Raw genomic sequence first — 13232 nt, 5'->3', positions numbered from 1 at the left:
ACAATGTCTTCCATGCTAAAGCTATACCTTGTATCTATTTGATGGAATGCTCATGAGATTGGTTTAATGAAATTATGGTGTATTAGCATGCATCCTATTCATGTGCAAGTTCATGACTTTCAAGTGATTGATGAAATGCCTCATAGATTGTATTGTGAGTTGTTGACTATTGTCAAGTATTCAAGAATTGTCATGTCTTATTATTTTTATGCTATCGAGTCTTGGGGGTATTTAATACCCAATAATTTAGCTATGTACCTAGAGCCAGTGCCAGTTACAAAATAGCCTCAGTCATGTCACGATCAATAGTACTCTAGTTCAGTTACAGAACTCAGGAAAATTCAGTAAACTCAGTATCAATCCAGTCCCATTCAGTACTTAGTTCAGTCCTCAGTAATATCAGTCAGCTAATAGAACTCAGTATTATTCCGTCAGTCAATGAAACTTAGTAAACTCAGTTCAGTTCAGTTAATCAGTACAATTGGTAACAGATCAGTCCAACCTAGTATGAACTAGGAAATAAGTCCAGTGTCTATTCAGTTGGGAGTAGGATTCAACACTGAGTGAACCCAAGGATGGGGGCTCACTCTCCAGCAGAGGGTGTGATCCTTAGAAGCAATCCTTGCGTTCCAGAACTTCATAGCCAGCGTAGGTTGAGATATAACCCTACGAGTCTAGGGTTAATATATCTCATTTGATTTCTCCTACTAGCAAGGGGTGGACGGAAGAGTTCCCTATCAGAGAGGGTTAACTCATAACTTGTCTTTACCCGTGGCACGTTACTGACACCCTTCCATCTGGGGGTTACAGGTTGGACACCAAATAGTTCAGAAAGAGGCATGTCGGTTAGATGATTACCTTCCACAGTCTCAGTCTCAGTCGTCAGTAAAAAAACTCAGATAGTTCTATAGATTTTAGGACTGTCAGATACAGTCACTCGGCTCAGTACAGAACTCAGCTAGTTCCATCAGAAATAGGACTGTCAGACACAGTCACTCAGTAAACAGTATATTAGTTATCAGTTATATCAGTTAACCAGTATTCAGACTCAGTATTCAGTATTATCACGATCTCAGTTACAATTCATGTATTCATGCATGTACTCCCATTTAGTCATACTCATGTTATTCAGTTGTTATTGTTCATACATATGAACCTTTGCATTCAGTCTTACCTTACTTTGCATACCAGTACATTCACACGTACTAACGCATACTTTTATTTTGTGCTATGTTGTTTTATACCATAGGTTCAAACGTAAGAGCTCCAGAGCACCCTTAGCAGATCAGACTTTTAGCAGACAGAGTAGTGGTGAGTCCTCATAGTTTGAGGACATGTTTATTTATTCAGTATCTCAGTTTATTTTCAGTAGTTGGAGTTAGTTGGGGGTTTGTCCCATCAACTTCACAGTTCAGACAGTTTTAGAGGCTTTTCAGACTAGACGTTCAGATAGTATTAAGTATTTCAGAGTCTGATGTTTTTATCAGATTTTATTATTTCTCTTTATCAGTATTACAGTTTTGAACCTTATGGCATTTCAGCCCATTATTTCGCATTATACAGTATTATTACTCAGTTATTGCAGCAGGTACCATTCATGGGTTAGCTTGTGATCCTTTGAGATTATGAGTACCGTGTAGCATTCAGGGTACTAGACTCGGGGCATTACATTATTTCATTTGCCTATTTATCTATAGAGAGTGCACCCATACCTTATTCCCACAGTCCGCAAAATAAAACAACACTACATGAAAAAGTTCAAAGCATTCACAGACGAACCGAAGGACACATTTATCAATGGCTTAAAGACCCATCTAGAGGGTATGACTATCATCACCTCATTAGAGGATGGTGAAGACGGGGATGATGATCGAGATTTGGGTGAAAATACTATTTCAAGGCATGCCACCTGGGGTGCAGGGACAACTAAGCTGAGAGCATTGGGAAAGACACCGATGATTAAAAATTTGGAAGAGCATGTGTTTAAGCTGGAGGAGTCGATTAAGGACATTGTTGATTTTGTGAAAGAAGAGAGGCTGAGGAGAGCAGAAAAGGAGAAACAGAATAAGAGAGATGAAGGTGAAGGTAATATCTGCTCTGTATATTATAGAAGTTGCATATTTTATATAATCTATTTTACTAATAATATAATCTATACCATTCTTCATAAACTGATAGCTTGTCTATTATAAATGATAAATACTTGAAAATGCAGGTGCGAAGGTCCAAAGTCAGCATTCATCGGTGAGGGCCATCCGCGATGACAATGGCATTAAAGAAGCGCTCCTTGAGGTAGCAACTTTGAAACAGGCCTCGATCATTACTGATGAGGGGATGATCCCTTATGTTGTAGTTATTGAAGAGAAGAAAAATCCCGATGAAGGTGATGAAGAGAAAGAAGAAGAAAAAAATGAAAAATTTGTTTGTGAAAAAAAACAAAGTTGATGAATCAGATGGTATGGAAAACGATAATCATGATGAAGGCAGGCAGGATGAAGAAGATAAAAATGGAAAAAGTCTTTGTGAAGAAGAAAACAACAAAGGAGATTGAGAGAAAGCAGAAGAGAAAGAAGGAGAAGGGAAGAATGCAGCAGGAGAAGTAGAGAATGAAAAGGAAGAAGAACATAAAGAAGAAGGAAAAAATAATGCACCAGAAAAAGAAGGTATTGCAGAGAAAGAAAATGAAAATGCATTTTCAAACGTAGATGATTTTCTTAAGAAAGTTACTCACGACATCAACAAGATGCAAGTGGAAGACGAAAATATTGAGGAATATTTAAACAATGTTTAATTTTAATTTATGGCTGATGTTTATTTGTGTTAGACAAGACAACCTTAACTTTTTTATTTTTCAGCTTGGGATGTCTATAGCTGAACAATTTTATTTTCGAAACTGCTTTTATAGTTTATGAAAAATCGTTTACAGTTTATATAATCAATGTATCATTGCTTTTACATGAATGTCATCGTTGATTATAGACTCTGACTAAAAGGTAAAGCATATATAGTACAGTATTGTGTAGTCGATTAATAAAAAAGATAAACCATATATAATATAAGTGAAAAGTAGTCGATTAATAAAAGAGACAAAATACATTCAATCCCACTACACCCCCATTACACCTTTTCAAAAATCCAAAACTAATAGTAAACTATACACTATAATTTTCATGCCCTTTGTTTTTTCTTCAGCCATAGCCAACCTATGCTTAAGTTGATCCCTCTTAGTTTTAACATCTTCCAACAATCTTTTTAAGTGATCAATCTTGTGTTCTAATTCTCTAAATAATATCATAAGAAGATCTTTATTTTCTTTGGAATCTCTAATCCTTTCGGATATTTCAAACTTTGCAACGCCTTGAAATTTTGATTCCTCAAAATCGGAGGGAATCCACTTAAAATAAGAACATCCACCATTATCCTAAAATAACGATGATAAATTAGTAATTTTTATTATGTGATGAACATAAATAAATTTTTATTTAAATAAAAACAAACCTTTCCAACTGCACATTTGTAGAATTTTCAACCTGAATTCTTGTCGGTTCGTGATGTTTTTAACACCACGAGATGACTGCAACATTGTTATTATTGAAGCAAAACTAGAAAGTGATGAATAAATGAACATGGAGGAGTTCTAAAGGGCCCTTTTCATTTATATAGTAGGGCTACCAAAATCTGACTGTTGAAAAATCTACCTGTTTGAATTGTACCGTTGGATTAAATTCAAATGGTTTATCATTTACTTCAAAGGATCTCTAAAGAATGTTTATATCTTCTATAATCGGCAAAGGTACGTATGCATTATATACGGTTGGCTTTGTTGATGATTAAGTGTATTGACATATTATCGATTTATAGAAAGGTCGATTATCTACTTAAATAGTAGTTTGTGCTCAACTTACTGAATATATGGACAACTTAAAATAATGACAAAAAAGGAGAAACTAAATAAAATAAAATTAAAGCATGTCAATTAACACCATTAAATGTCAATTAACACCATTAAAATATTGTAAAGCAATTTAGATACATCAATTGTGACTCTCAGTCACTTTTGAACGAGATCAAGTGTTATCTAAGCCACACTGTAGCCGTAGATCATGAGATGGGACTAAAAAGGGGGAGAAATAAAATAAATTAAAATAAAATCAAAAATAAATATGAATCATCCAAGCACTAAAGAACAACTACATATCATGACATGAGATTAGACTTGTGTAATGACCATAAGAAAGAGTGATGATTGTCACTTGTGAGTGTTCAATGGACAAATAGTGTTTGAGAACAAGAAGTCCTTCTCAACACAAACGCTTGTTCTGAGTAATTGGTTGTTACTACCATTTCCCTCCTCTATACTCATTTGATCGAGTGTCCAATTATTTTATGCTCTCATATTATGATATTTAGTCACTTTACATTGCGTGAATGATGTTTATTTTATTTTATTTTATTTTATTTTTCCTTTTTGTAATCTCACCTCCTTTGAAAATAGACTCAATTGGTCGATACATGACCAATAATATATTCTGGTATAGATAAAGATAATTATCTATAATATATGCAATATATCATCATAGGTCTATTTTCAAAGGAGGTGAGACTAAAAAAAAGAAAAAATAAAATAAACATCATTCACGCAATGTAAAGTGACTAAATATCATAATATGAGAGTACAAAATAATTGGACACTCGATAAAATGAGTATATGGAAGGGAAATGGTAATAACAACCAATTACTCAGAACAAGCGTTTGTGTTAAGAAAGACTTCTTGTTCTCAAACACTACTTGTCCATTGAACACTCACAAGTGACAACCATCACTCTTCCTTATGGTCATTACACATGTCTAATCTCATGTCATGATATGTAGTTGTTCTTTAGTGCTTGGATGATTCATATTTATTTTATTTTAATTTAATTTATTTTATTTCTCCCCTTTTTAGTCCCATCTCATGATCTATGACTATAGTATGTCTTAGATAACACTTGATCTCGTTCAAAAGTGATTGGGCGTCATAATTGATGTATCTAAATTTCTTTGCAATGTGTTAATGGTGTTAATTGACATACTTTAATTTTATTTAATTTCATTACTCATCTTTTGTAATTATTTTAAGTTGTCCATATATTCAGTAAGTTGAGCATAGACTATTATGTAGTTTGACAATTGGCCTTAGTATAAATCGATAATATGTCAATACACTTGATCATTAACAAAGCCAGAAGTATATAATTCATACTTACCCTAGCCGATTATGATCTTATGATTTTTCTTTCTTACGATTAATGAAATAGTCTTTAGAAAAGTTTAAACGTACTGTACTCAATATTTTGTAGTCGCTTATATATTCGTATTGAGCGTATATAATTCTTATTTAGCGTAGTCGATTATTTATTCAATATTTTTTTCTTACGTTTAATGAAACAGTGTTTGCAAATCTTTAAACATGCACTACTGAAAAATCATCAACAAAGACTGAAAGACATAAAATCATTATACATAAATAGAAGATAAAGAAAACACAAACTTATTTATAGATAGATAAAAGTTCATTGCATGCACATTTATAATTTAGGGGGAAAAATCCCAAATAAAAAGACAAAAAGGAAGATTTCATTTTCAAAATCCCACCATGAAAGCTTCATTCAGCAATGAACTAGACTAAACTAAAATAAACTAAACTAGACTAAACTAAACTTGACTAGGGGGAAGAAGGGGGGGTGATGAGTTCATGGGGGTACAGGTTGAGCCTCTCGGCTATGGCCCAAGAAAACGGGCCATCCGCTGGAGCTACCTATCTAGCCGCCATTGATTGGTGGTAAGACCCTGAAAAAGAAAATTCAGGTTGCTCCTAAGCCGGAGCAATTCAATATTGTTGATTGTTGTCATTTTGTGCATTGGTCGAAGTGTGTACCTCCTCCTTTCTATTTTTTTCCTTAGTCTTTTCTTAAGAAATTGGGTTTACAATAAACAAGGGCCTCTTTAAATAAACCAGAGCAAGAGACAATCGACCAATAGAAGCTCTACACGTGCTCATGGAAGGGGAAAAGACATGTGGAAATAGTAAATGCAAAGTTGCGGCAGTTGATTCATTTCAAATCATCTCATTTATCGAAGTGTAATAATTACATTGAAATGTTCAGTGTATGAGGAAAAAGGTTTATTTAATAGACTACTCGAGAGGTTGATTATATACTATGAATCGATTTATTATATATTTTGTGTCCAGTATATAATCTATTTATTACGTAGTATATAATATATGAACTGAAATCGATAATGCACAACAAAAAATGTCAATTTTGACTGCAGTTCATTGAATTTTAAAACAGAATAAACATTACATATTGTCCAGTGCATTTGACAAAACCAAAAAAAATAAAATACATTGCAAATCCTATTATCCTACATTAAGGCTGCATATTGTTCTCTTATGTACCGGCCTTTTGCACTTAGAGCACTTGTTCCTTTTCTTGGGCCTAGAATACACCAATACAACCTTAACGCATCTCACCCGCCTCATTCCTTCTTTGGGATCAAAATTGGGAGGAAGAACTTACATTTCTAGACACTCCGCACCACACTCCACTCCGACTCTAGAGGTGCTGCACAAATAGGTTCCAAGTATGCAAGGAGGTATGATTCTTTTGAATATATGGGAGAAGAGTAGTTGTAAATGCTAGTACCTTAATCATTCCCATACTTCAAACGCAACGTGGCCATTGCATGAACGCATGACAATTTTACCAGGTCGAACTTCCTACAAGAACATGACCATCTTGATAGAGTAACTTTGGTGAAAGGGCCAAAATCAAGCACGGTGAATTCATCCGTGCTTCCATTTATGTTGTTCACATATAATTTGTCGCCCTTGGACATGTTTTACCTCAAGATCTTCTTGGCTACGGGAACAAATAGTGTCTTTGAATTGTTCATCTCCGCATACCTCTTCCTAAATATTTGTCCAAACCTATGTGCAATTGAATTAAAGATGTTCGCCACTGGATACTCTCTTTCGTCGAGCAACATTGAGTTGAGCGATTCGACAATGTTTGTGTTCATGACATTGAATCTATTGCCTGGAAAGTGAGCCCGACTCCACTTTTCAAATCCAACGTCATGCTCGAGACAAGCTGCTGTGCTGGAGCATCTTTCTTTAAGGGCATTGAAATAGTCATTAAATTCTTTCAACGGTACGCCTTGGCCGCATGGTAGTACAAATAGAGATAATTTGCACAATGGTGATTTGTTCGAAGATTTTCACCGAGATGCCTTATACAAATACTCTGATGCGCAAGCGGATAATGACTTGCGAGACCATATGCTTACGTGTCTGTCGGAGATAACGCATAACTCTGGTTCATCGATGACAAAGGCCTTAAGCTTCTCGAAGAAGAAGCCCCACAACGCATCATTCTCCTTATCCACCATACAATACTCTGAGGGATAAATATGCTTCTACGTATCTTGAGCGACTACGGGCAATAACACGCCCTCGTACTTGCTGGAAAAATGCGTGTCATCAATGACAATGACCTTTCTCATGTGTGTATATCCACGGATGAAAGCCTCAAACACCATAAAGTAGTACATAAACCTGCCCGACTCCTCATCGACCATGAGAGAATTTATAGACCCGGGATTAAAGTCGTTGAAAATATATGAAAAGGCGGGCAACATCACATATCCATGCTCGGGTGTTCCTCGAACTATGTTCTTCGCAATGATACCTGTCATCTAACGCTTCCAGTAGTCCGGCCTGTAATGTAACTCCCTAAATACGATCTTCTCGATCTCTTTTGGGCTTAGACCTTTATTATCGATGAAAAAGTTCAAAATAAGTGAGACAATGACCTCCACGGAAATATTTTTGTGCTTTCCCGTGACATGATCAATGCCACACTATGCTCTCCCACGTACTTGTGGATATAAAACCAACCCGATTCTCCAATCTCATATGCATGCACCATCCATCGGCAAGTAGGATCTACACACATCAACCTCAAGTATTTCTTACAACTCTTCACTATTGTGTAATTGAAAGACGTTTCCGCCGACACCTTTTCAATAAAAGATTCAATGTTTTCTTATTCTTGAATGTTTGTCCTACACAACGATTGGTGTCGTTCGAGAAAGAGTGGCTTTCTTGTTGTCCGAACTGCACGTCCTTACCTCCTTCACACTTTTTTTCTTCATAATCTTCACTATTATCCCATTCATCATCATCCATACAATCGTATTCCATTGACGTATCATCCACTGCTGGGGTTGGGGCTGGAGCTGATGTGGAAGTTTTTTCCCGGGACCTTCCAACAAATTTAACCCGCAATATAGACCTGAATTGTTAGAATCAATGCAAAGCATGTATAATTCCACGTGTCTATCATTTTTTATGAACGTTGGATAGATTTTTCCTCTCCCGCTCATCAAGTAACCAATTACCACATCGTTTTGATCACAACTTAATTCACCGCTCTCCATTATGCTTTTAACCATATCGGCATATGAATCTTTGTGACGAAGGGCAATGGATATTATCTCCTTAGATGCAATTTTCCGAACTCAATATTTAGGAGTCTTATTCCATTCACCAGAAAATATACCACCACCAACCACGTAACCTACAATAGACATGATATACCTCAATAATAGTATTTAATAGACCTGAACAGTGATTTATAAGCCTAGACTTAATAGACTGTAGTCGTCTTCTTCTTAGCTGTTGTTTGTACAGTACCTTATCCCGCCTTATCCAACGACCATCGGAATAATCCAATGAATTACATCTTAGAAATATCGTAAGGAGTGTTGGAATATTGCTATTGAGCCAGGAATCGATTTCAAAATGTGGGACTGATTTTCAAGCTTTTTGTATGAAAATGGATGAAAATTTGGGACTAAAAGTATGAGAAAATAACTTAAAACAATGGAGATAATGTCACTTTCCGATGGATGCCAAAAAATTCGATGAAAAATGGCCGAAAAATTGAGGAAATGGCGGAAAAATTGGGTGGTTGGTAGTGGATTGGTTAAGAAGCTTGATTTTTTTCAAAAAAAATAATTATCCAATATTTATATTTTTGGACATGGACTAAAGTGTTGTTTTTAAAAAATAGGGGTTGAAATGGAAGAGGGACTAAAGTATATATTTTTTAAGTTGAATGCTAGGGTTGCCGTTAAATTTTGTGGTCCCATTAGGTTGTCTATATTCCCAATTTTTGAAAACTAGTGTCTAAATATCAAAAAAAGTCGTACAAAGTGGACTTTTAGCAAAGAACCCCTACCTAGTAACATGGATGAACGTTGAGTATTGATTCATAGCAACTAGTGAGTGGGCTATGGTTCCAAATTAAGGCAAAATCACTCATTTTCTTTTTTCTTTGTTCAGTCATAGGTAAGGTCTTGGACTTGTTGAAGCCCTCGAGGAACAGCTAGTTCGAGAAAATAGGTTACAATACTTCTTTGAATCTTTAGTAATTTAATAACCTATGTGAGCATTTAGTTCATATTTTTTATAGAATGGCTCGTAATTATCTCTTTGTTAGCGTGTTAACTGTTGTCATGAGCTTAAATAAGCTATATGACATGCCCATTTCATGTCAAGCATTTGAATAGTTTAAAAACAATGAGTTACATTTTGGTTCAAACAAGTTGAATAAATAAAGAGATCTCATATAGGTGATTACCCCCTTACTATTATATTAGCTAGATTCATAAAAGTGAGCATATTTATTTGAAATTATCAATGCATATGTTGACAAAGTCGATAAGTTATCTTATGCTTTGTCATTGTTAGTTAACATTTTGAACTCTCTGTTTGAAGTTTCATTACCTTATTTAAGTATATCACATGTTCTAATTCTTTCCTTTCCTTTTGTTTGACACATGTGATACATTGAGTCCATTGGGCCTCTTTCTTTACTCGCATTCCATTGGGTTTGGAGACGCGGCATCTGTCATCTAGAGTCAAGACTCATTTTGGTAATAAGAGAGCCTATTTACAATCACAAAGAGTAGCAAGGGAAGATGATGAAATAGACCTCAAGGATATGAAACCCATGAAATATCGCAACTGTATTGAGGGTCAAAGCAAACAATAGAATAGGGCAGTGAAGGAATTGATTTAAGGGGATGTTTCAGAAATAGCTACACTTTGCTGTAAAACTCACCTTGTATAGCCATATTTAAATAATTACCATTTATGTTCGTTGCATTCAATTTACGTCCACTGTATTCGATTTTATCAATAGTCTGTATTCATATAAAATATAAATACAGTACCTATTTAGCCGTTGTATTCGATTCACAGCCGTTGCATTCACTTTTATTCAGTGATTTGTATTCATAAAAAAAGTAAACACACAACATATTTAGTCTTGTCAAAAACACTACCATTTTTTTCTTTTTCATTTTTTTATATTTTTTCTTTTTGGTGTTTTCCTCATTTTTTCTTCTTTTTTTTTTTTTTTCTATTTTTCCTATTTTTATTTTTTTCGTTTTTTCGTTTTTTTTTCTGTTCTATCTCTAACTTCTATTTCTCCTTCTTCTTTTCTTTTTTAATTTTCTTTTTTGTACTTATTTTCTTTATCATTTTTTTGTTCTATTTTATATTTTTTGTATTTTTGAAAAATATGACTACTCGAGTACAAGTCATGGATGATAACGTAAATACCACAATTTTTTATCATATTTGTAGTCACACTGTCATTTATATTTTTGTATTCATTGATACAACTATATTTGTATTTGAATTTTAAAGTTCGCGCTTGTATTTGTATTTTGTAGTTTGCATTTATATTTATATTTGTTAGTTCGCACTATTATTTATATTTTATATAATTCGCACTTGTATTTTAAAGAACTATTTTGTATTTATATTTTATAATTGACTGTATATTGAATTGGATAATATTTGTATTGTGGTTTTATTGTGTGTGTATATTTAGATTATATTTGTATTTGTATTCTATTTTCGTCGATGTCTTTTTATTTTTAAGGAATTATTTTGTATTTATATTTGTATGTTGATTGCATATTGTATTTAGCCATGATTATGTACAATTTATCATTTGTATACAAATAAGTAAATGCATTAATTGTATTTTTTGATTCTAAAATATATAAATATGTAATGTATCATTTGATACAAATGTACCGTTTTGTATTTGTTTGTCAAAATTATCATTCGTAATTGGCAATAAACAAATATCACTTGATACAAATACAATTACAAACAAATGACACAAATGATTTTACAAATACAAATACAATATGTATTTGTATAAAAGTTTGAATTGCATTTATTTGTATCAATAAATACAAACAAGTATTCGTAGAAAGAAAATCAATCGTTCCTTTTCAATAATTAAAAAATATAAATCATAGTTCACACTTGTATCTGTATGTTATCGTTTGCATTTGTATTTATATTTTATAGTTCGTAGTTGTATTTATGTTTGTTAGTTCGCATAAATGAAAAGGAGGAAAAATTAAAAAAAAATAAAAAAAGAAGGAAAAAAAGGAGAAAAAAAAGGAGAAAAAATACAAAAAAAGAAGGAGAGTAATAGATAATATAGAAAAAACAAAAAAAATATAAAAAGGAGAAAAAATAAAAAGGAGAAAAAGAGAAAAAATGGAAAAAAGAAAACGAAAAAGAAAAAAGTAAAAAAAAGAAAGAGAAAACAAAAAAAGAAACAGAAAAAATGAAGAAAAAAATTGAAAAATGAAAACAAAGGAGAGTAACAGAAAATAGAGAAAAAAAATATATGAGAGAGGCTATGAATTATCATTAGGGATAATTAATAGGCAAGAGATGCTATGAATTATAATTAATTAAAAATTAAGCTAAATAGGGTAATTATGAGTCTATGTTTGTCAAGTTACATAGTTACCCTTGATTTTAACAAAGGATATGCAGGCAGAAATACCAATTCTGGATAGACTTGAGTTTGGGATTCAAAAATCCCAAGTTCACTTCCGCTCTTTATTCTATTATTGGAAAAGGGTCAAAAATATCCTTGTCCTATCAAAAAGGTTCATTTATATCCTCTGTTATACTTTGGGATCATAATTACCCCTTCTATTACACTTTGGGTCATAATTATCCCTGATGTTATAAATTGATGCAAAAATACTCTTCTACCGTTAAAGTCCTCCAACATGACAAGCACCAATTCAAGTGGCTTGATATTTTATTGAGGTAGATGCCACGTGACATGCCACCTCATTACCCCTACCATCTCCTTCTGACTTTTTCTTCCACCACCACCTCCCCTTCATCCCTCCACTGGAAACAGGCCTCACACTATTGTCCTATCCCATAGGTGATGAAATCAAACAATAAAAATATAGTGAACAATAAAGCCAAAGGATACGCTAGGCCCAAAACATGTAAGACGCATGAGAAACCATAAAAGTCAGTATGTGCTGGTATCAGCTTTGACCAGTAACAACATTTATTAACTCTTTCAGTTGACAAAAGGTGAAATTTAATTCTATAAACCAACTAAAGCAAATCCAGGTTAGATGGAGATATAAGAGGAAATTAGAATTTGAAACGAATTAATATGCCTAAATAGGCAACACAGAAAAAACAATAAGCAATGGAACAAAACTTTATGGACCAGAGCTTGATTTAGACCAGCAGTTCACTTTGAAAGGTTAAAACAAATAATCAATAACTAAATACAAGGCATGTTATTCCTATAAATTTTCAAATTTTAGGTGGTGGTGGAAGAAAAATTCAAGAAGGAGATGGCAGGGGTAATGAGGTGGCATGCCACGTGGCATCCACCTCAACACAATATTAAGTCATTTGGACCGGTGTTTGTCATGTTGGAGTGCTTTACGGTAGAAGGGTATTTTTACACCAATTTATAACATCAGGGGTAATTTTGAACCCAAAATATAACAAAAGGGATAATTATGATACCAATGTATAACGGAGGGTATAAATAAACCTTTTCCTCCTATAGTACAGGAGTATTTTTTAATCTCTTCCCTTCTGTTATTCATTTGTATTTATAATAAACTGTTTAAATGCTTGCACTCTCTTAAGCTTTACTTAGTTGGATACCTAAAGAGCTGCTTATTTCCAAAATAAATTATTTCACTTGAGTTCTTCATTTACTCAACTTAGCTATTTAACTATACCTTTATTAGTTCTCCCTATTAATTTCTTTGTTAAGTTTATTTCTTTTTTAAAGTCAAACAAAAGTTGCATTGCCAT

This window comes from Capsicum annuum, chromosome 8, assembly GCF_002878395.1.
Source record: "Capsicum annuum cultivar UCD-10X-F1 chromosome 8, UCD10Xv1.1, whole genome shotgun sequence".
Lineage (NCBI taxonomy): Eukaryota > Viridiplantae > Streptophyta > Magnoliopsida > Solanales > Solanaceae > Capsicum > Capsicum annuum.
The sequence above is the reverse complement of the archived record's forward strand: the minus strand, read 5'-3'. Positions refer to the sequence as shown.